This window comes from Natator depressus, chromosome 2, assembly GCF_965152275.1.
Source record: "Natator depressus isolate rNatDep1 chromosome 2, rNatDep2.hap1, whole genome shotgun sequence".
Classification (NCBI taxonomy): Eukaryota; Metazoa; Chordata; order Testudines; family Cheloniidae; genus Natator; species Natator depressus.
In genome coordinates, this window is record NC_134235.1 from 72,509,504 (window position 1) to 72,533,899 (window position 24,396).

The window sequence follows — 24,396 nt, forward strand, 5'->3', positions numbered from 1 at the left end:
CAGGAATACGTCCAACCAAAACTGGCGACCCTATTTTTAAATTGATGGTAGCCAGTCACTCAGGGCCACATTTTCAGCATAGTGTGCAGGAAGTACAGCATATTATATGATAGCAGCAGTTGTGTAAGCTCAATGAAAACTTAACCCTCATTGTGCAGTTCACAGGATGATGATGATGACTCAGCTTCATTCTGTGAAGCAGCGGATTATCCTCTGTACTTGCCTCTATCTTAACTGGAAAAGAAAATAGCTGTGGTTCATCATGAAAACGTCATGAGACAGAGAAATTCTTGTAAGTTATGCAGATCACTTTTATTTGCCACTGCAGGACTCATCAGAATTAGTAATGTAATTACAGTGCTTTTGTTGTAATTGGTGTTCTGATTAACTTTGCTTAGAGCTAGCCATTCAAAGGAGGCCATGATACATAAACTTGAAAATTAGATGTAAAATTTCTGACGGATAGGTGATCAAATACATCTACATTTATAGAATCATAGAAATGTAGGACTGGAAGGGATCTTGAGAAGTCATCAAGTCCAGCCCCCTACTCTGAGGCAGGATCAAGTAAATCTAGACCATTCCTAACAGCTTCTTTCCAACCTGTTCATAAAAACCTCAAACAATGGGGATTTCACAGCCTTCCTTGGATGCCTATTACAGACATTAACTACCCTTATAGTTAGAAAGTGTTTCCTAACATCTAACCCTAAATCTCCCTTGCTGTAGATTAAGTCCATTAGTTCTTGTGCTACCTTCAGTGGACATGGAGACCAACTGATCAAGTCCTTAATTTTTTTTGTTAATTAAAACCATCCAATATCAAGAAGGGTGCTGCCTTAATGGTGTTTGTTTCTCCAGTAAACACAAGCTCTTAGTCTTATGCAGAGTCAAAAAGGCAGCCAGAAGAGGAGCCTCTTTACATTACACTGGTGCATGACACAGTTTCGGTCCCAGTGCACAAGGATTCATGTAAACAGTATTAGAAACTCCATAAGGAGTGAGGTGAAGGAAGGGCCGTGGTTAGAGCTGGTTTAAAAATGCCAGTTACTTTTCACAGGAAATTTCTATAGATTTAAAAATTTCCATTTATTTGTAATTTCTTGTGGAAAAAACACTAGAGATGTTTGATTAAAAAAAGTTTTTAAAAAAAGCTATTAAAAATTGTTGAAAAATGTTACTGAAAAGTTAACTTTTTAAAAGATGCCGCCCCATCAATTTATACTGAAAAACTTATTGGTTTCCGGTTTTTGGATGACAAAATGGGAAATTTTGATCAAAATAAGTTACATTCTGGTCAAAAAATTATAATTGAAAAAGAGATTATGAAAAAATTTGGACTAGCTCTAACCACGACCCTGCTGTGGCTCTAAGCCAGCTCCAGCAGCTGGTGTGAAGTGGTAGCAAAGAATGTATTGCTTCTTATTGACAGGTGTAGCACTGCTACTGTGTGCAGTCCCAGAGACTTTATGCTTATCTGAAGCACTATGGGAAATTTTCTTTAATAAAATGGTAGGTTAAGTCGCACCAGATAAATTACAAATGTTGGTAATAACTGGAGAGATTTAGGTGGATAGGCTGTGTCCCTACTTCTCACTCACTAATGCCAATTGGAGAGAGGAAACAAAGCTAAAAATAAAAGGAAGAAAATAAACATCAGTTGTGAGAGGGAGCCTCTCGGTCTGAGCAGTGGACCACCAGAAAAGCCCAGATAGCATGTATTCACTGAAAAGATGGTAGTGGCATTACTATTCCAACGTTAAGAGTTGTACTTGGATAGCTATTTCAGATAAAAAGAAAATCACACTCCTAACCCAAATAGTTATACCAGTTAAAAAACAAAAACAAACAAACCACCTGTTTATAGACTGGGCTCTACTGAACCAGTGTGTGACCAATCACAATCAATTTACACAGCTTGAAATTAATCTAAGTGAATATCACGTTTTCAAATTCATGTGAACATCAAGAATATTTTTATGTGCAATTGCATAGAAAGCTTTGACATTTTGTAGAATGGCTTCAAAAGAAAACCTGTAAGCAGTCAAATTTTGTTGGAAAGTCATTTTCTCCAAATATTTTTCTCACCTCTACTAAGTATTAAAATAGAATTAATGTTAAGGGTTGATTTACTACATTGAGAGGCACACCCCAGCAGGGTCCTGTACAGCCTCTATTCTGCAAACTGTAGGTTTGTCTAGATGGAGAGCTCATGCACAGCAAGCTGGGGTGTAAATTTACAGTGCCCCAGGCTGATGCACACTAACTGACGGTATGGACTCCACTACTGTGCACTAACAGTTCCCTAGTGCGCTTTCAAAGAATCATAGGGTTAGAAGGGACCACAAGCGTCATCTAGTAGTCTAACCCCCTGCCAGATGCAGGATTTGTTATCTAAACCATCCAAGACAGATGGCTGTCCAGCCTCTTTTTGAAAACTTCTAGTGAAGGTACTTCCACAACCTCCCTAGGCAGTCTGTTCCATTGTCCTACTGTTCTTACAGTTAGGAAGTTTTTCCTGAGATTTAATCTAAATCTGCTATGCTGTAGTTTGAACACATTGCCTCTTGTCCCGCCCTCTATCACAAGAGAGAACAACTTTTCTCCATCTTTTTTATGACAGCCTTTCAAGTATTTGAAAACCTCTGTCATGTCCCCTCTTAATCTCCTCTTTTCCAAACTAAACATACCCAGTTCCTTCAGCCTTTGCCCGTATAGCTTGCATTCCATCCCTTTGATCATCTTTGTTGCTCACCTCTGGATCCTTTCCAGTTTCTCCACATCCTTTCTATACATTGGTGACAAAATTAGACACAGTACTCCAGCTGAGGCCTAACCAGTGCTGAGTAGAGCGGTACTATCACCTCCCATGACTTGCATGTTGTGCCTGTGTTAAGGTAATCTAAAATTGCATTTGCTTTTATTGCAACAGCATCACATTGCTTACTCATGTTGAGGTGGTGATTCACCACAACTCCCAGATCCTTTTCAGCCGTGCTGCTTCCAAGCCAGTTATCACCCATTCTGTATTTGCACATTTGGTTTTTCTTCCCTAAGTGTAACATCTTATATTTGTCTTCGTTGAATTTCATTTTCTTGTCTATAGCCCAGTTCTCCTATTTATCAAGATCCCTCTGAATTTTAGCTCTGTCCTCCAAAGTGTTGACAAACCCACCGAGCTTTGCATCATCTGCAAATTTGATCAGTACGCTCTCTATTCCTACATCCAAGTCATTAATAAAGATGTTGAAAAACACTGAACCCATAACAGATCCCTGTGGAACCCCACTTGAGAGTTCCCACCAGTCTGATATAATTCCATTAATGGTCACTCTTTGTGGTTGTTTAACCAATTATGTATCCACTTAATGGTAGTTCTGCAAAGCCCACATTTTTCCAGCTTAGTTATCAGAATGCCATGTGGGACTGTTTCAAAAGCCTTGCTGAAGTCCAGATATATTATGTCCACCACATTCCCCCTATCCATCAAACCAGATACCCTGTCAAAGAAGGAAATCAAGCTGGTTCGGCATGATTTGTTTAGTAAATCCATGCTGTCCGCTTGTGATTTATCCCTTCATCCTCCAGGTAGTCACAAACTGAATGTTTTATACATTGCTCTAATAGCTTCCCAGGCATCAAGGTCAGGCTGATTGGTCTGTAGTTCCTCAGCTCCTCCTTTCCCCCCTTTTAAAAGATGTTAGTCCTTCTCCAGTCTTCTAGGACCTTGTCTGTCATCCATGAGTTTGCAAATATTATTGCCAGTGGCTCCGAGAGTTCTTCAGCTAATTCCTTCTGCAGCCTGGGTGAATAGCATCAGGCCCTGCTGACTTGAATTCATTCAAATTAATCAGAAGATTGCTGATGTGTTCTTTACTTATCCCGATCTGCATCCCTTCCTCTTTATTGTCTATGGTAACTTCGCTAGTCGTCCGGTCATGTTATTTTTTGTGTGAATACTGAAGAAAAGTAGGCATTGTGCAGCTCTGCCTTCGTATCATCTTCTATTACTGGCTCACCGTCTCCACTGAGCAGTGGACCCACACTATCCTTGATCTTTCTATTTGGTCTGACATGTTTGAAGAACCCCTTCTTGTTGTCTTTAACATTTCTTGCCAGCTGTAACTCATTCTTTGCCTTGGCTTTCCTGATTTTGTCCCTACATCCTCACGCTATTCCCATGTATACTTCCTTGGTGACATGCCTCTCCTTCCATTTCCTGTATGTATCCCTTTTGGTTTTTAGGTAGCTCTTCTTATCTTTCCCTTGCATCAGAGTAGCTTAATGTTGATCCTCTAGTATTACATCTTTTTAGGAACTGAGAGCCCCCCTCGACTCCTTTTCTTCCTATTTGGCTTTTCCATGGGACTTTGCCTACTATTGGTTGGTTGAATCCGCCTTTCTGAAGTCTAAGTTCCTTGTTTTGCTGTTCTCATGTCCTCCTTTCCATAGGATCAGATCATGATCACTTCCTCCCAAGTTCCCAACCACCTTCACATTCTCAATTAATTTATCCCTGTTGTGTTACCTGCACATTCTAGGGCACACACCTTTACCCATTTCATAGGGCTGAAGGCATAACACAGTTAATTTAGGCACCCTCCACCCTTTCCCAGATCCTAGGGCTCTGGGTGAAAGGTACACACCCTTACCCCATTCGTAGGGCTCAGGGCCACCCAGACCCAATTCTGAGGGCTCAGGTTGTAATCTGGTTCATTTAAGTACCCCCCTTACTCCGTTCCTAGGGCTCAGGGCATACTCTTCTGCGGGGCCTTTTATCAGTGAAAGAGCCTTACACAGTAATATCCTTAACTTCTATTTATTAACAGTTACCAAACCAGAATGCACACACTAAGCATACAGTGCTCACCACTCCTAATAAGGCAGACGAACTTTTCCTGATGGCCAGTCAGGATCAGGTCATCCGGGGACTCCAGTTTCTGCATAATATAGTTGGCAGGGTGTTGAGATCTGGCAGCTCTGATCTTGGGGCTGTATCCTGGGAGTTAGGTTCCAAAGAACTTCCTTTTGGACCGAAGTTTATATAGTGAAACTTGAGTCCTTCTTAGCTGTACCTTAACCAATCATTTTACTAAAGTATTACAAAATAATTCTTTGACCAATCCTAACATATTGCGAAACAATTCTTTACCCAATCATACCGCACCACCTTAGTTGATTTAAATCTTGCAAAATTTGTTATGCAACAGACAGTAGTAATCAAAGAACCAAAAAGAGACCATACAGATAAAAAATAGAGAAGTTGGGACCATAAAGGCAAAACAATAAAGAAGTAGAGACTTCACACCCACAACTGTTGATAAGTGATTCCTTGCCAAACAGAATGCTACCAAAGAAAGTCTTCTTTAAACATCTTAAGCTCTGTTTCTTTATCTGGTGGAGGGTGGGTACTATTAATACAGGAGTGCCTTCTTAACAGCCTGATATGTAATTGTTTTAATGTAATTGAGGTGGAATGTGAGGATGTGACTTTCTGCTTCTTGGCTCATGGCTGCCGGTGTCCTAATGTGGCTGCAGAAAAAGGCCTCAGGCCTTACAGTTGGTCAAGACCAGATCAAAAATGGATGACTCCTTAGTTGTTTCCTCAACTTGCTGAATCAGAAAGTTGCCCCCTACACATGCTAAGAATTTGCAGGACATATTATGTTTTGCTGTAATCGTCTTCCAACAGATATCAGAGAAGTTAAAATTCCCCATTAATACAAGCTCATGTGTGTTAGCTAACCTTGTTATCTGTTTGTAGAATGACTCATCCACTTCCTGATTTGTTGGTCTATAATAGACCCCCACGCTAACATCGCTACTGTTCTTTCTCTTTTTTATCCGCATCTAGAGGCTCTCAGTAGGTCTGCCACTCACTTCCTCTTGGGCCTCGGACCAAGTGTACACATTCTTGATGTACAGCGCAACGCCTCCTCCTTTTTTTCCCATACCTATCCTTTCGGAAGAGTCTCCATGCTGGTACCTCAGTGCTGGTACTCCAATCATGGGAGTTGTCCCACTAAGTCTCTGCAATACCAATTCAGTCATTTTCTTCATATACCATGACTTCCAGTTCACCCTGCTTGTTCCCCATACTCATTGCATTTGTATATAGACATTGAAGATATTTTGCAGACTGCCCTATTGCTTTTCTTCTGGCTTTTTTTAATGCAGTTGTGTTTTCTAGTCCCTTCTCCAGAAATTAGCCTCTTCCCCTTGTCTTCATTAGTTGAACCGAGATGTGCATTCGCTGGATTTTTGTCACCATCCCTCATAGGACCTAATTTAAACTCTCCTTATCAGATTAGCCAGACTATGTCTAAAGATGCTCTTCCCAGTATTTGATTGATGGAGCCCATGCCAGCACAGTAATCCCCTTTCCTGGAACATGAGCTTCTTGTTGAAGCAGCCAACCTCTCTTGCCGATACCACCTGTGTCGCCACACATTTACTTCCATGATTTAGTGGTCCTTGCCCAGACCTTCTCCTTCAACAAGGAGGATGGATGAGACACCACTTGAACCCCAAACTCTTTTATCTTTCTTCCCAGTAACATGTAGTCTACAGTGATCCACTCAAGGTCATTCTTGGCAGTATCGTAGGTGTCCAGATGGATAAGTAGGAAGGGGTAGCGGTCCAAGGTGAGTCTCAGTCACATCCTGCATTCTAGCTCCAGGCAAGCAGGACACTTCTCAGAATTCCCAGTCTGGACAGCAGATGGATGACTCTGTCCCCCTTAGGAGGGATTCCCTGACCACCACTATCCTTCTCCTCCTCTTGAGAGTGGGGGGTCGTGGAACCCCCATCCTGAGGACAATGCATTCCATGCCTTCTGGTTGACACGGTCTCCTGATCCCTTCCCTCAGATGACGCTTCCAAGGCATTCTCCCTAGTACCTGTGCAGAGAGCCTGAAAGCGGTTGCTTACTTCTATCTGTGTTGGGGGTATATTGGTTCTCCTCCTTGTTCTTCAAGAGGACACATACTGCCAACTTCCTTCCTTTTTCTTCAGTCCCCCCTACACTGCCCTTTCTGATTCTTCAGCAGGCTGTGCCTGAAGTAACAAATCCTGACTTTTAGCCAAAAAGTCTTCATTTTCTCTGGTGCAACACAAGGTCAATACATGGGTCTCTCTCTAGTCCTTTAACCTTTCCTTCCAGTATAGAGACCAGCTTTTATTTCATACAGACAAAGTTGCTTCTATCCTCCGGGAGAAAGACAACCATGATTTGATCTACTCCCGATGGGAAATTTACACCCCAGCTTTTTGTCACCAACTCTCCATCTAAACAAGCCTTAGGCACATATTTAACTTTACATACCATGAGTAGATCTATCAAAGTTAACAGAGTTACTCCCAATGCATAAGGTTAAGCACATGTGTAAGTCTTTGCAGGATCAGGACATAGGTGTGGAAGGCCCATTAGAATCAGTGGAATTCTGCTGCACTGACTCTTACTCTCTGTTAGATTAATTAATCAAGGAGCCCGTCAGCAGAATTATAATTAAGTGGTTTTTCTGTGAAACTCCTTTTTTCGTTTGTTTTCCCTATTACTGAATATCTGCTCAAATCTAAATGCATAGCAAGCTTCTTTGAGAATTATTTTTTTTAACATATTACTTAACTGCCTGTCACCAGTTCTCTACCTGTTTCTATATGTATCCATTTATTGCACATAATGTCATGTTAAAATTAAAAAAAAAAAAAGTCTGAAAAAATTCACATCAGGCTAAGTTTTGCACCTGTTCAAATCAGACCCAGAAGATTGCTCGGCTGTTTACTTTTATTTTCTAGAGTGACATTTATGTAATGTTTATTTTGGGAGCAGAAAACAAATCTTCCTTTGTAAATGATTTTTTATTTGTTCATATTCTCTAGAGGTTCATGTATTAAGCAAAAAGAAAAGGAGTACTTGTGGCACCTTAGAGACTAACAAATTTATTAGAGCATAAGCTTTCGTGAGCTACAGCTCACTTCATCGGATGCATTCAGTGGAAAATACAGTGGGGAGATTTATATACACAGAGAACATGAAACAATGGGTGTTACCATACACCCTGTAAGGAGAGTGATCAGGTAAGGTGAGCGGTTGTGGGGGTGGGGGTGCGGGGGAAACCTTTTGTAGTGATAATCAAGGTGGGCCATTTCCAGCAGTTGACAAGAATGTGTGAGGAATGGGGAGAGGGGGGGAATAAACATGGGGAAATAGTTTTACTTTGTGTAATGACACATCCACTCCCAGTCTTTATTCAAGCCTAAGTTAATTGTATCCCGTTTGCAAATTAATTCCAATTCAGCAGTCTCTTGTTGGAGTCTGTTTTTGAAGATTTTTGTTGAAGAATTGCCACTTTTAGGTCTGTAATGGAGTCCTTGAGGAATTCTACCATGATTTCAACAATTTCCATCCCGATGTAAGCAGAGTCAGGATGAGCTCCACCCTGACATCTGGTGGTGAGGTGTGGCAAGTTGTGGAAAAGAACTTCAGGGGCCGATCTCATTTGCATATGCACACCCACCCCACCTAGAATGAGGCCATAGCTGCCCAAATGGTCACTTTGGCTGCTGTGGGATCCCCAGTGTCTCTGTTATTGGGGCAGGAAGAATAAATTGTTATTACCCTGATTATGGGAATCAAGGACAGTGGAACTGTACTTGGCCTTTTGTTATGATGGAGGGACTCGCCACCAACTAAGTAGCACTCACTAGGCAAGGGACATGGGTTCCAAAACTCTGTGAATCAAGAGAGGCTGGGGACAGGTATTAATACTTGGTGGCATGGGCCCCCTGGTGAGGGTCTTACATGCTAATTGCACTTTCTTCTCTCTCCACTGTGGAATATCAGAGCTAATTTTGATTCCATTAGGAGTCTAGTTACAGGCTGCTAAGCTGAATTCACTTTGGGCCAATGGTGCACCAGCACTGAGGCTCCCCTGCTGCAAGCTGAAATCACAAAAGAGCTAAACTTACTAAGAGCTGAGTGTTGTGTTAAGTAGTGGGGGAGCCTGAAGATATATGGTGGAGCAGTTTGCGGGACGGCGAGCAGAGCGGCTTGTGGAGCAGAGCAATTTGCGGGATGGCGAGCAGAGCGGCTTGTGGAGCAGAGCAGTTTGTTGGATGCCTAGAGCAGCTCATGGGGCGGCTGGCGGAGCGGAGCCCCATGGAGAGGTGGGGCCATCAGCTTTGGACCACGTAAGGTGCCCCTTAACGCCCCCCCAATCTCCACCAAGGTTGGGAGGTAAAACACTGCAGATGAACTTTTGAACTCTGGGACAGAGACTTTTGGGACTTTGAGTGATTTGGGGTTGCTGGACTCAAGAACCAAAGGGAAAGGACAGGCCCCAATTTGCTTGGGGTGGGTTTTTTGCTCATGGGTTGTGTTATGAATCCTGTTGGTGGTGTTTCCCCAACATAATGCCACATTGTTTCTCTCTGTTATTAAAAGGCTTTTTGCTACACTCAGACTATGTGCTTGCGAGAGGGGAACTATTGCCTCTTGGAGGCACCCAGCGGGGGTGGTATATATTTGTCCCAGGTCACTGGGTGGGGGCTCGAGCCGGTTTTGCATTGTGTTATTGGACTGGAACCCCTAGATACTGAACCCGGCCCTTGTTGCTGCCAACTCTGACAGGCAGAAGGGTTACACCACCATCAACCTCAGCCTGGACCAGTCCACACAAGAGATCCACTTCCTGGACACTATGGTGCTAATAAGTGATGCTCACATAAGCACCACCCTATACCGGAAACCTACTGACCATTATGCCTACCTACATGCCTCCAGCTTTCATCCAGACCACACCACACAATCCATTGTCTACAGCCAAACTCTGTGATACAACCGCATTTGCTCCAACCCCTCAGACAGAGACAAAACACCTACAAGATCTCGATCAAGTGTTCTTACAACTACAATACCCTCCTGCTGAAGTGAAGAAACTGTTTGACAGAGCCAGAAGAGTACCCAGAAGTTACCTACTACAGGACAGGCCCAACAAAAAAAATAACAGAAAGCCACTAGCCATCACCTTCAGCCCCCAATTAAAACCTCTCCAACACATCATCAAGGATCTACAACCTATCCTGAAGGACGACCCATCACTCTCACAGATCTTGGGAGACAGGCCAGTCCTTGCTTACAGACAGTCCCCCCAACCTGAAGCAAATACTCACCAGCAACCATACACTACACAACAAAAACACTAACCCAGGAACCTATCCTTGCAACAAAGCCCGTTGCCAACTGTGTCCACATATCTATTCAGGGGACACCATCATAGGGCCTAATCACATCAGCCACACTGTCAGAGGCTCGGTCACCTGCACATCTACCAATGTGATATATGCCATCATGTGCCATCAATGCCCCTCTGCCATGTACGTTGGCCAAACTGGACAGTCTCTACGTAAAAGAATAAATGGACACAAATCAGACGTCAAGAATTATAACATTCAAAAACCAGTCAGAGAACACTTCAATTTCTTTGGTCACTCGATTACAGACCTAAAAGTGGCAATTCTTCAACAAAAAAACTTCAAAAACAGACTCCAACGAGAGACTGCTGAACTGCAATTAATTTGCAAACTGGATACAATTAACTTAGGCTTGAATACAGACTGGGAGTGGATGGGTCATTACACAAAGTAAAACTATTTCCCTATGTTTATTCCCTCCCCCTCCCCCCCCCCCCCCCGTTCCTCAGACGTTCTTGTCAACTGCTGGAAATGGCCCACCTTGATTATCACCTCAAAAGGTTTTCCCCCCACCCCCGCTCTCCTGCTGGTAATAGCTCACCTTACCTAATCACTCTCTTGTTATAGTGTGTATGGTAACACCCATTGTTTCATGTTCTCTGTGTATATAAATCTCCCCACTGTATTTTCCACTGAATGCATCCGATGAAGTAAGCTGTAGCTCATGAAAGCTTATGCTCAAATAAATTTGTTAGTCTCTAAGGTGCCACAAGTACTCCTTTTCACGGATACAGACTAACACGGCTGTTACTCTGAAACCTGTCATGTATTAAATGTGAGCATAAAATTAATTGAAAATTTTATAATGCAAATGTATTTAATGCTAATCTATTATCCCAGTGAAACTGAAAGTATAAAACTTTAATTTTGACTTAACTTTTTGCAATAAAATGAATGCTGTGATTTTTTGGTGCATTGTAGAGACTTTAAAGGAATGGTCAGGAGTTTCACATAGCTCTACATTTAAGAAGAGCTGGAGGAAAATTATGAGAAACTTTTTGCCAGTTTTTTGTGGGTGTAATGTAGCAGACCCAGTCTTACATGTGTGCTTGTATGTGAAATATATCAGCATTCAAAAAACTTCAGTCACAAAATTCCCTTTTGTGAAGCTTCAAAAACCCGGAAGAGGCAGTGCCGCTCAAAAATCACATAGTGATTAACTACAAGCCATGAGTTTTTATTCCACCTTTGCCACTTACCAGCATTAATAAAAGGTTGCACTTATACAGAACTTTACAAATATTAAGTATCATTACCCCCATTTTACAGATGGAAAAACTGAGATTAAATTACTGTAATTGCCATAAGCATGATTATGTAGCAAGTCACTATTTAGACTAAGATTAGACCTCACATATCCTGACTCCAAGCCTGGTGCCTACTCTGCTATACCACAGAGCCCAGAAGCAAATAACCTTTCATATCCTAAGTTTTCAAATCTTCAAAATGGGAATCAATGGTACATACTTGTGGGTATGGACATCTTAAAAACGACATATTTTCTGATTTTTGTCTGTGTTAGGTATGGTTGTTGTCTTTTACAAATAAAACTCAGAGATTAAATGATTTGATGGTAAAGCACTGGATTCTAGTGGATTAGTGGGAGAAACCTGGGTTGTATGCATGATTTTGTATGCATGATGCATGATTTTGAAACTGACTTGCTGTGTGAACTTAGGCATGTCATTTAACATGGCATTCTCATTTTCTCCATCTGCATAAAAGGAGATAATACTCTTAAAGTACTATATATATGCAAAGTATTATTAAGGCCAGTCATTGCCAGATGTAGAAGTAGAACTCCTGTCTCTCAGCCCTCTTTTTCATTCAATTGATAATGTAGTGTTTGGGAATATTACCATGCAATTTTTATGTATTTATTTATTTTTACCAAAAGGAACTTTTTAAATGTTCACAAACATTAGGATCGTGCAAAATATGTTGCACAAATTTGTCAAAAAAATCCAATTTTGCAAGAATGTAGTGAACTCAAATCCATATTTTTTTTAAAAAAATTGTTTTACTTTTGCTCAGTTCTACTTTCAAGATAAATGGACATTCTTAAGGTTTCTAAGCTCCGCTTTTGATTTAACTTTTCAAATTTTATAATGTGACAGGCTTCTGGGGTGAAATCCTGCCCCATTGAAGGCAATGGGATTTTTTTTGCAATTGATTTAAATAGATCCAGGATCTCACTTTTTTTTTTTCAATCTTTAAAAATATGCCTCTCCAGAAGTTTAAAAAAACATTCTTTAGTGCATCGTCTACAGCATCTGTAAAACAACAAACAATGCACTTGAATCTGTGAGTAGAGCTGATCGGGAATTTTTTGACTAGCCATGTTTTCTGTTGAAAAATGCTGATTTGTCAAAAACAAAAAAATCATTTGTGAAATAGATTAGGATTTGATGAATCACCCAACTTGAAAAAAAAATCACCTCATCTGATGTCAGTGTTCCCCACCCCGCCTCCCCAGTCTAACTGGTTTCTAACTCCCTCCTCCCATTTCTCACACTGATTCATGGTCTCAGTCTCCCCCCACCCCAAATCCCAGTCCCAGTCTCCTTGTCCTACCTAGTACAGCCTCCCCTACCTCCTGGGTTCCAGTCTCCAGTAACAGTCACTGGTTTCTTCCTCCTACCCCCACCCTCCCGCCAGTCTCAGTTTCACTAGACTCCTCGTCCCAGTTTACTTCTTCCCTCCTCCCCTAGTCCGGCTTTTGCCCACTCTGCATTCAGCTCTAGTGACTTCCTCCTTCATGCCTGCATGCTAACAGAGGGGTCACTGAGAGCACAGGAGAGACAGGCTCTCTGCTTTCAGTTCCTGTGCCCGGCCGCATCCTGGTACAAAGCAGCTGAAAGTATCTGTTTCAAGGAAAGTCCAGCTTTGCCCCATAGTCCTTGCTGGAGCATCCTCAGTTGCTTTCTGGGAATGGTGCACTGGCAATAGAGTTGGTAAGAAATTTTTCTGATGGAACAGTTTTCTCTTGGAAAATGCTGATGCTTCAGAATTGAAACATTCTGGGAGAACGTCTCGATTTCAACAAATTTCTGACAGATGCCTGGCAGGTTTCCAACAGAAACCTTCCTGGTTTCCGGCCTGCCTCCCTCCCTAGCTCCTCAATAGCCTTCCTGTGGCAGCCTGTCAAATTTGGGCAGATTTACACCAAAATGGTAAAAGGCATATCCCTGGTACAAATGCCATCCCACTGTAAAATTTCAAGACCCTGCTGCAAAGCATGGAGGTGCTAGAGCTTTTTAAAGAAAACACCACCAGAATTTTACATGGGCACGTTAACGTATTTCCCCCTAGCCTCATTCTTAGACACAACTACATCGTTTTGGTTGAAATTTTCCAGAATAATTCAGCCTGAGGCAGACACCCAGCATATAAAATTTCAGCCTGAACTGTTAAAGGTTGGCAACTGAGAACAGAGTCTTATAATGAGACGTGTTAGGCAACCTTAATAATAGGCGGCACTACCAGTCCTGCCTACAGTATCCTGACTGGAGGCTTTTTGATTCTTCTACATTCAATACTGTATGTCCACTGTAAGCCCTTAAAATGACAGGAAACACTAGTCAGCTTTGGGCCTTCAAATGCTAATAGGCGGTGATGTGAAGATTATTATGATACAATGACTACAATGTGCAATAAAATAGAGCTACCGCCACAAGAATGTTTTTAACGATGCCACCAAATTAACTTTAATCAGAATATCCAAATTACAGGTACATCACTGTTATAACTAGAGTAACCTAACCCACATAGGGTAAAGTTTTCAATGCAGTGCCTAATGAATTAAGTGGTTACTCCTTTTATTTTTAATAAAGTTGCCTGCTTGCTTCCTCGTCTATCCTATAATTAGGGCCCTACCAAATTCACGGCCGTAAAAAATGCGTCATGGACCACGAAATCTGGTCTCCCCTCATGAAATCTGGTCTTTTATGTGCTTTTACCCTAGACTATACAGATTTTACAGGGGAGACCAGCATTTCTCAAATTGGGGGTCCTGACCCAAAAGTGAGTTGTGGGGGGGGGGTTGTCGTCACAGTATTGCCACCCTTACTTCCCTGCATTGCCATCAGAGCTGGGCGGCTGGAGGGCGGCGGCTGTTGGCCAGGCGCTCAGCTCTGGAGGCAGCGCCCGCCAGCAGCAGCACAGAAGTAAGGGTGGTAATACCAGACCATGCCACCTTTACTTCTGTGCTGCTGCCTTCAGAGTTGGGTAGGCAGAAAGTGGCGGCTGCTGACTGAGGGCCCAGCTCTATAGACAGCAGCGCAGAAGTAAGGGTAACAGTACCGCAACCCCACTACAATAACCTTGCAGCCGCGGGCCCCCCCCCCCGCAATTTTTTTGCAGGGTCAGGACCCCTATAATTACAGCACCATGAAATTTCAGATTTAAATAGCTGAAATCATGAAATTTACTATTTAAAAAATCCTCTGACCGTGACGTTGACTAAAATGGACCATGAATTTGGTAGGGCCCTACCGATAATGAATAGTGTTAGTGTCTCTTAGCCAAACTAAGAATCTTTACAAAAAAGATGAGTTCTATTTTTTCATTTTTTCCATTTTGCTTTAATAAGAGATTAATGTCAGCTATTTTTTCCCCTAAAAGTACTTTGCTTTATTCTGTTTAGGGGAAAAAAATGGGTTGGAAACCAGGGGTGGGCAAACTATGGCCCACGGACCGCGTCTGGCCCATCAGACCTTTTAATCTGGCCCTCAAGCTTCTGCTGAGGAGCAGGGTTGGGGGCTTGCCCCGCTCCACACGGATCCTGGAAGCAGCGGCATGTCCCCCCTCCAGCTCATATGTGTAGGGGCAGCCCAGGGAGCTTCACACTCTGCCCCAGCCCCAAGTGCCGGCTCTGCAGCTCCCATTGGCCGGGAACTGTGACGGGGCAGTGCATAGAGACGCCTGGCTGGCGCCGCGCCTCCACGTAGGAGCTGGAGGGGGGACATAGCGCTGCTTCCGGGAGCTGCTTGAGGTAAATGCTGCCTGGAGTCTGCACCCCGGACCTCTTCCCGCACTCCTGCTCCAGCCCTGCTCCTCCTCCCACCCTCCGAACCCCTTGGTCCCAGCCCAGAGCACTCTCCCCCAGACTCCAATCCCCTGCTCCAGCCCGGAGCCCCCCCCACCCTGAACCCCTCATTTCTGGCCCCACCCTGGAACCTGCACCTCCAGCCCAGAGCCTGTACCCCCTCCCATACCCCAACCCCCTGCTTCAGCCCAGAGCCCCCTCCTATACTCCAAACCCCTCTTCTCCACCTCCAGCCTGCAGCCCCCTCCTACACTCCAAACCCCGCATCCCTGGCCCCACCCCAGAGCCCGCACCTGCAGCCAGAGCCCTCACCCCCTCCTGCATCCCAACTCCCAATTTCGTGAGCATTCACTGCCCACCATACAATTTCCATAGCCAGATGCGGTCCTCAGACCAAAACGTTTGTCCACCCCTAGATTAAAGAGACAGAAAATAATCACAGTAACCAGATTTGAAAATCTGAATCTAGGTCCATTGACACCTATGAGACCCAGCTTTATGAAGAGATTGGGGAGTTGCAGTTTCTGGACTAGTACTGAGAAGAGGAGGATGCACACATTACCAGGATTGCAGCTTGCCTCTTGTACAGCTTATTCTTAAAGTCATTTTGTTGGCTGTATTGGAACTTTGCTCCTCTACCTCCAAGTATTGAGTTGGGTTGCAGGATTAGTCCCTATTGTGTGGGGAGGGAAGAGGTGGAAACCAGCATATTTGGACCCTGGAGTTTATGCTCGATTAGAGTGAGTGAAATTTTATGCATTTAAATTTCCCTTTATAAGTGGAAGATTAAAACAGCTTTATCCTTTTTCTATAGACATTAATAGCAATGTATCTGGTGATTGCTGCTGTTGGGGTAGAAGTTTGGCACAAGACTTTCCTATTTGGTTATTACATTACAGATATATTAGTAATCTTGCTGATAGGTAAATCTCCAGAGCTGTGAAAATCTAAATGGTTTTTCCTAGCTTATTTACTTCTTTTTCTTTATAATTGTTTTTTTTTCTTCCTACAATATTTGTTATCTGCCACTGAAAGAGATGTATTTACAGAGTGATTTATTAAGATCAATATTGTAGTGATTTAGAGAATCTCCCACCGAGAAATGGAAACGATTGGAGAAATGTTTCCTCCTCACGTTCATACTTTCTGATGCTCACTAACTCACAACTGACACACAGAAGAACCTGACTTCAATCAGGGGGTCTAATTCTTTTTGCTGCTTGGTTGACAGGTTTCCAAAGATTCAAGTGTAGTTAATGTCACACAAGTAAGATTGCTTTCATTATTGGGATGGTGGGGGAGGAGGGAGACATGGAATTTGTATGTATGTGTGTTTATTAGTATGAGTTTGACCCTTTTAATCCATAATACAATAGGTTCTTAGGACAAGATCCTCAAAGGTATTTAATCTCTTAACTTCTATTGATTTCAACTGACATTCAAATCCTAACTAACTTCGAGAATTTGGGCCTTAGATACTATTGGTACAAAGTGATGTGGTGGAAAGAATGAAGGCTTTTACTGTTTAAATAATGTTAGGAGACAAAACTGTCAACCTGACGAGCAGGCTATTCAGTTTTTAAACTTGTGTTTAGAAAGTATTTGTAGAACAGAAATGCTAAAATGTTGCTACTCCTACTAACTAATGTTAAGCATTACTTCCTATCTGATGTAATCACTTTTATTTCTAGATTCTGATATAAGCACTGAAAACTTCCTAAGCCAGGAAACAGACAGAATTACAACTGGAAAGAGAACAGAAGTAGTTTTATCTTTTAACAGATTAAAATAATGAGTTTTCAATAACATGAAAATCAGGAATGTGTCTGAAATATCTTCCAGGATTTAGCTGGAATGTTAAGAAATTAACATGCACATTTTGAATATCCTGATGTATTAGATTTTTATTTGTAATGAATTTAATTAGGAAGAGAAAAGACAGGAAAAGGAGAAGTTGGTCTTATACACTATTTAACACATCCAGTATGGAAATAATTCTTAAGAAACATTTGCACTCTTTGAGCCAAATTAAGCTCTTGGGTATGTGTTTTTATCACCCATTGACTTCCCTAGAAGCTGTACAAATGTGTTTGAGGAGATAATTTAATTGTGCCTATTAAATTCACACACACTCTCCATCTCTCACCCCCACTTACAAACCATTAAAAGATACTATCTTCAGCTTCTATTGTACCTTCCAGGAATTCACAGATTATAAAGAAGTAGAACTATTCGAGTGACCCTGTACTTAGGCATAGTTTTTAGAAGGAATGTGTACAAGGATGTGTTTTTGTTTCCTCTCTTGTTTTACCCTCAATGTAAAATCTTATGACAGCAGCCAAAATTGTATAATCCTTTGTATTTCAGGTCCACAGTATGCCCATTTTTGAGCTCTTTGGAGAAAAAAAAATGTGAAATAGAACATGCCACAGTAATATCTCATGAATTTGTCAACTCATTTTATGTGGGAATGAGCTTAAAATGCCATCTGGTGGCTGGAAGTGGGGAAATAGGGAGATATGGAATGATTTGTGCACAAGTCAGAGCACCATAGGCACTCTGAGAAGATCAATGCCAGCTTGTGCAGAAGTTGGCTATGTGATGGTGTGATATGCAATCCTGAATTAGTCCACTGAGTGCAGTCTTCCTTTACCAAGTACCTATCTTCTTTTGTGCCTGTCTTTAAGGCACGTGACAACCAGTTTAAGGAGAAAAGCAATGACCTTCCTTCGGCTTGACAAGCCACGGATGAAGCTTTAGTTCACACTGTTCAACATATTAAGAAGATTTGTGGAAGGGAGGCTTGTTAAAGCTTTAAAATCCCCAGAAGCAAGCAGCCTCTCTTTACTCTCACTCAACCAAAAACCACCTCAAAGAAAAGCTTAATAATATCACTTAAGAGTTATTAGGCTCTGTTTATATATTGCGTGCTAGTCAGGCAAGGGTCATGTGAATGGATTTTTTAAGCAGGAGAACTGAATGTTCTTTCCATCATTTTCTTGGGTACTTTACACATATCTAAGAGCCCAGGGAGGCCTTTAAAATCTGTCACACAGTAGTTACAATGCCCTTAGTGGGACAGATTTCATGGCTAGAATATATATATGACTGTTTTTAACGATGAGAAAACCGCCCAAATGAACTATATTAATTGGCTCAGTTATTACTGTTTTCACAGCCCCTTGTAACTTTATTGAAATCAGTCTTCAAGTTTGTTTTTAGGGACTCTTCAGTTACATTCACAAAGCAAGAGAGGGCAGATGAGAGAGTCCTTGGGATTGACTTTGGGCTAGAAAGCATTTAGTCTTTGTGTCACAAGTTTGAATCTGGGTTCAGTAATAGAGACCAGAAGTGGTCACCATTTGATAGCTGTTCATCAGCTTATGTGCAATGAGTAGGTTCAGTTCAGTTTGCAATGGTAGTCTGAGATCTGTAGCACCAGATCCATTTTGCTCTGTGCCAGGATTCCTAAAAATGGTGACAGTCTCAGACACCCTAAGGGATGAACAGATGAAGACTAACCTACCTTCTCACACAGAGGTTGTTTCACCAGATTAGTTGATAGTGGGGGAAGCCTGAATGGCAAGCACATTCTATGGAACTGTTTTCATATATATAAAAATAAAATCAGAGAATCCACTCTCTTGCAATTCAGTCCCTTTCATGAGCACTGATAAATAGAAAAACAAACAGGACACTGACATTTTGTGAGTTTGTTTCCAAGGCCCCTAATTAAATCTTAATGGGGCATCACTTAACCATTTGGTGGCTTTTATTAATTACTGTTGGCACTTTAACAATGAGCTTGTATCTGCTTGGTCAATACTTGGCAAAGTATCTGAATGCAGTTTCATTCTCTCTCCCCCTCCTTACCCCAGTACAGAAGCAGAGCTGCTGGGCTGTCAAGTTTTTGGACAATCAACTTAGAAGAGCAAGAGTAGGGTTTGCAAATGTCTCTAATGGATTTTCAACAATTGGAGTCCCTAATGGTGAACTTCACTCTTAACACATTCTCAATAGATGTTGTAGTTTTACTGAGTGAGGCTCATGTTCTCTCATTACCAGGATTGAGTGTGTTTAAGATTTACAAAAACAACAGCAAAACCGAGTGTTAGATCTGCAGGGCTAGGACAGTCTTCCTTACTTTCCTGTGAATCACCTTGCATGCTCTGAATGCATCTAGGAAGTCCAGGGTCAGATACACTGGACAGAAATCTCACTGGAATCCCAGGTTAAGCAGAGAAACCACTCCAGAGTATTTTACAGTATTTCTTCTGCTACCAAGTGAACACACCCAGAAAACTTTCATGGGCCCTGGCCACATTTTCATCATGAAGCTCAAATCCTTAAGCCCCAAAGCAAACTCTCAGATACACACCAAACAAAATAAACAGGGTAGCTCTTCTGCCTAAAGAGCTCCCTGTCCTGACATCCAGACAGCAAACACCATTTCTAACGTAGTATGAGAGAAGCCCAGTCCCTTTTAAAAGTTCAGACACTAAGTAGCCTCAGCTGTACCTAATTACCTCAACTCAGCAAGGCCCTCTCAGATGATACCCTGAAAGCCCTGTGAGGATTAACCACAATTGCCCTCAACACTCTGGCTCAGTAGAATCTCCCATAGGGTCACACTGGGACAGGGTGTGTCATAACTGGTTCAGACCCCCCCGCAAAAAAAAAAAAGCATAATACTATAGGGCAGATATTGATGTGAACATTTTTAGAAAAACATGTCTTTTCACACAATTATTTCCCAAGTGAATTTGGTACCTTAAATGAATCCAAAAAGCTGCCATAAAGTTTTTGCTCACTTGCAAGCAAAAAAAATCACTTTTGAATGCACAGAAAGAAGTGCTTTCCTTTCCCCACTCCCCACAGTATTAATCAAAATCAAAAGTTAGAAAATTGTTTCTGTGTGCTTGAGGTGCCATTAGACCTTACAGTGGGTTCCTTGTATTTCATCGGTGCAGCTCTACGTGCACAATAGAAAGGCTGTTCTATAATCCAAGCATCGTTGCATGTTTCAGACCTTTGGGATTGGCCGGTAAAGATGGGATCCACAAATTGATTTAGGCACCTAATCCCAGACTTAGGTGCCTAAGTCCCCGTTTGGCTCTACTGCAATCCACAAAACTTCAACTGAACACTGTGGGCACCTAAACCCTTTCGGTGCCTAAGTTTTTTAGAGTAAAAGTTCCCTCAGAATCGAAGTTTCTGTTTCTGAGCATGTGCACTGCTCACTCCCTTTAGGCATCTGGACACCTATCTCCCACCTAAGCCCCAAAGCAATTTGAGAGCCAGGGGAGAAGAGGCATTCAGCCACTTAAGTTGTGTGTGGGGCCTGATCTGGAAGGAGTCTTCAGAGGCAGCCAACTGGATCAAGTCCAATTCTAAATCTAGCTGTAGGAGGAGATGTCTACCTTATATCTTTTAGACCAGGGTTAGAGCACTCACCTGGGTAGTTGGAGACCCAGGTTCAATTTCCCCCTCTCCGCCAGAAGTGGGAGAAATGGGGTCTTCCACCTCTTAGGAGAGTTCACTCACCACTGATATTCTGATGAGGGGATGCCCTCAGTTTCTCCCGCTGAAGCAGTTGTCTGTGGATAAATAATGAAAAAGTGACTGCTGCAAGGGGACTGGACTCAGGATCTCCCACCTCCTAGATGGGTGCCCTAACTAATGGCCTACAGGGTCATTCCCATGCACTTACTCCCTCTTTCTGGCCCAATGACTATTTAAGTATTTGTCCACAGTGGAAGTAATAGGCTCAGAGAGAGGAAGAGTGTGAATGAGGCTGTAATCCAATGGTTAGGGCCCCACCTGGCAGGTGAGACACGTCAGCTCCAATTCTCCTGCTTCAAACTCTCTTATTTATCCATCATGGAACAGCCTCAATACGAGAGACTGAGGGAGCCCTCATCAGAATGTCCCATAGCTCAGTAGCCAGTAGAACTCTCCATAGGAAACCCCTGTTCAAATCCTCCCTCCCTCCCTCCCTGCTCCTGGCACAGAGAGGAGAATTGGACTTGGCTCTCATATCCCAGGCAAGTGCTCTAACCACTGGGCTAAAAGTTAAAAGGTGGACACACCCTCCCTGCACCATTTTGTGTGGAGCAAGGCGGGTGCCAAACTCATTCTCACAATGAATGCCTTAGGCGCCATTTGGCAGTAGGTTCCTTTTCATGGATTGCTAAGCAAAGCTAGCTGTCTTTCTTCAGCCAGAGCTTATATGCCCACCTCTGAGAGAGGGGCAGGGCTTAGGACACATCCCTCTCATCTGCATCTCCCATTAACTAGCTTAGGTGGCTCCCCAACTAGTATGCTGGCTTTTGTGGATTGCATTCTTAGGTGCCTGTCCCTCCCCGTTCATTGTATAGAGAACCTAGGTGTGTAACTTGGCTTTGTGGGTCGCAGTGTTGTTCCCAGATTTTTTAGACACCTAAAAGTAAGGTGCCGTGATGCTCAGCATTGCAACACCTCAGTCCTGTTGTGAAACCCACCCTAACTGCCCGATCTTGTGCCAACTGAAATCAATGGCAAAGCATCCATTGGCTTCAATAATGCAGGACCAAGTCCCAGCTGAAAAATGAGATGTAAAAGCTGGCTGAGGTCTGGGCCATGCACTCTCTCCTATAAGTGGGGTTAATGTTTGTAGAAAACAAACGTGTTAATTTTTTCTGTGGTGTGTTATACTGGAATTTACATTGATTTTGTAAAAATAAGTTTCCATTTTTGGAGGTGCTCTCAGCCATTGCTATATGTTGGTTTGATAATAAATACATAAACAATAATAATTAATAAATAGGGATGACCCCAAGGCATGACATTTAAACCTTACCAAACAGGAGCTATCATACAGGATCAGCCCAGGGCCATACCTAATCTAGTAGCTTGTTTCTTAACCGTGGTCTGTACCATATGCTCCAGAGGCAAGTGCAAGAATCCCTGTAAATGGACAATCATGCAATAACCTACCCATAGAGAACATTTCTTCCTATCCTCTGTCACTTAGTGGTTTATGCCCAGAAGCCTGAGGGTTTAGCTCTCTTCTAAAAAATTATTCTAACATAACATAACTGTGGAAGTACTCATTAGCCATTTACATATCTAACCTAGAGTTAGTTGCAAAAAGTATTTCCCTCCCTCCCTAAAGTTTCAGACAAAAAAAAATGTTCAGAGTTTTTATGATCTTTCACTGACTTTTTAAAATTCTGTTTTAAATTTTTGTTTCATTTCAGGTTTTATATTTTTGGGTCTCCCCCCTCACAGTTATGGTTTTTTTTCCACAATGGAAAAATGTGGAAAAATGTAAAAAAGGATGAATGGGATATGGGGAAGATGATACTTCCTCACTTTAAAATGTGTTTTTCAACTGGAAAAGTATGAAAAGTTTTAAAAAAGTTTAAACAAATGAAAGTATTTTTTCACTCTTTCTAAAAACATTTTTCACACTTTTCTGAGCTGGGGAAAAAAGGTGTTAGAACAAAAAAAAAGGATATTTTCTTCCACTGAGAAAATGTGGGGTTGTTCTGCTTTTGTTTTCATTCTTACAAGGGGGGGCAGGGAGGGAGAGGATGTTTCCCCTGCCACATTCTCTCAATTTTTTTGACCTTTACGCTCCTTATTCCAGTGGACAAAGGAAGGGTGGCTGGGGCGGGGTGAGGAGAGGAGGAAAGTAAAAAAGGAGAATGATTAAACCTGAAAAATCTAAAAACTGTAAATTGAAACATTGCATTTTTGGTTTTTAAAAACAGAAAGACAATAGAAAAGGCAATTAGGTATGAAACTAAAGTGTAAATGTTAATTTTGCTTTGAAATTTCTTGTCTTTACTCCCCCCACTCCCATGACATTTTCCCTGCAAAAAATTCATTTTCATTGAAACCCCATTTGTCAGCAGGAAAATCCTTTTATCAAAAAAATGTGCATCCTACTTAATTCTTGAACTCAATGTTGTCTTGTGGCAATGAGTTCCACAGATTAGTTTCAAATTATGTAAAACATAATTCCGCTCATTAGTTTTAAATTTGGTGCCTTTCAACTTTAACAGTTATGGTGTTTTTGTATTACTGGCTGTATAACGGTACAACTTGCAGGTCCCAGTGAATATCAGAGTCCTTTTGTACTAGGTACTTTACAACAGAAAGTAAGAAGAGACTGCTCTGAAATCAGTAGGCACTGTAACTGCTTTGCATCTGAAATGCAGGCCACTTTTGTTTAATAGGATTTAGGAGACTAATTTTTAGGCATTTTGGTTTGAAAATGTTGGCTTTAGTGTCCTACTCAAGGTCACAGAGTCATAGGGCAGAGGTAGGAATTTAACCAAGCTGTCCCAACTCTCAGGGCCTTGTGCTGATCACTGGGGGTGCACAGAACTTATGTTAGCATTAGAATTTATCCGTGATCCAGGACATCAGTAGCAAAATAGACTACTTAAATATCAATGTTGCAAAAGTGAGAATGGCCATACCATAACACCATGGAAAACAATTTTATTTAGAGTTTCATATTTCCCTTGGTTTAGAAAAGATTGTTTTCTCTTTATCAACTTTAAAGTACAAGTAAATGACTCGTAATTGTAATCCTTTGCCTTATTTTTCAAAGGCCTTTTCTGAGTGTAGTCTATATAAAGCATTCATTCCCCATAGTCTAACCCACTTAAATGTTCTGCATCATAGTGAACATTCAGATTTCTTTTGGCCAGAGAGAACTGGATGTGCCTCCCTTCAGAGTCCACTGATTCTCCTCTTGGTGCAGCTAGAGGGATTGCTGTAGAGTGAGGCAACGTGTTCTCTCTGCCACTGCCTCTAGAACGCTCCCAGCTTTTGTCCGCTTCAGGAGTGAGAACTCAGATCTCTTGCATAGTCAAAGTAAATGCATTTCAAATGGTAACTGAGGGAGGAGAGAGATTGCTTTTTTATTGGCATATACTGCTAAGACAAATTTTCAGTAACATATTGGTAACTCATTTCAAAATGATTTCCTGTACTTTCTATTGCAAAGCAGCTAATCATTCTGAATAGTCATTAGGTAATGTTAAGGGATATACTTTCAAACCTGTTCAGTATGCTTAGACTTTGGCTCAATTAGGATTTAA

The 24,396-nt window shown here is 41.9% G+C and overlaps 1 pseudogene; it reads left to right on the forward strand.

Moving 5' to 3' along the window:
* The window catches only part of LOC141982392 (ethanolaminephosphotransferase 1-like), a 57,250-nt pseudogene that overhangs the window by 15,148 nt on the left and 17,706 nt on the right, over positions 1-24,396 (forward strand).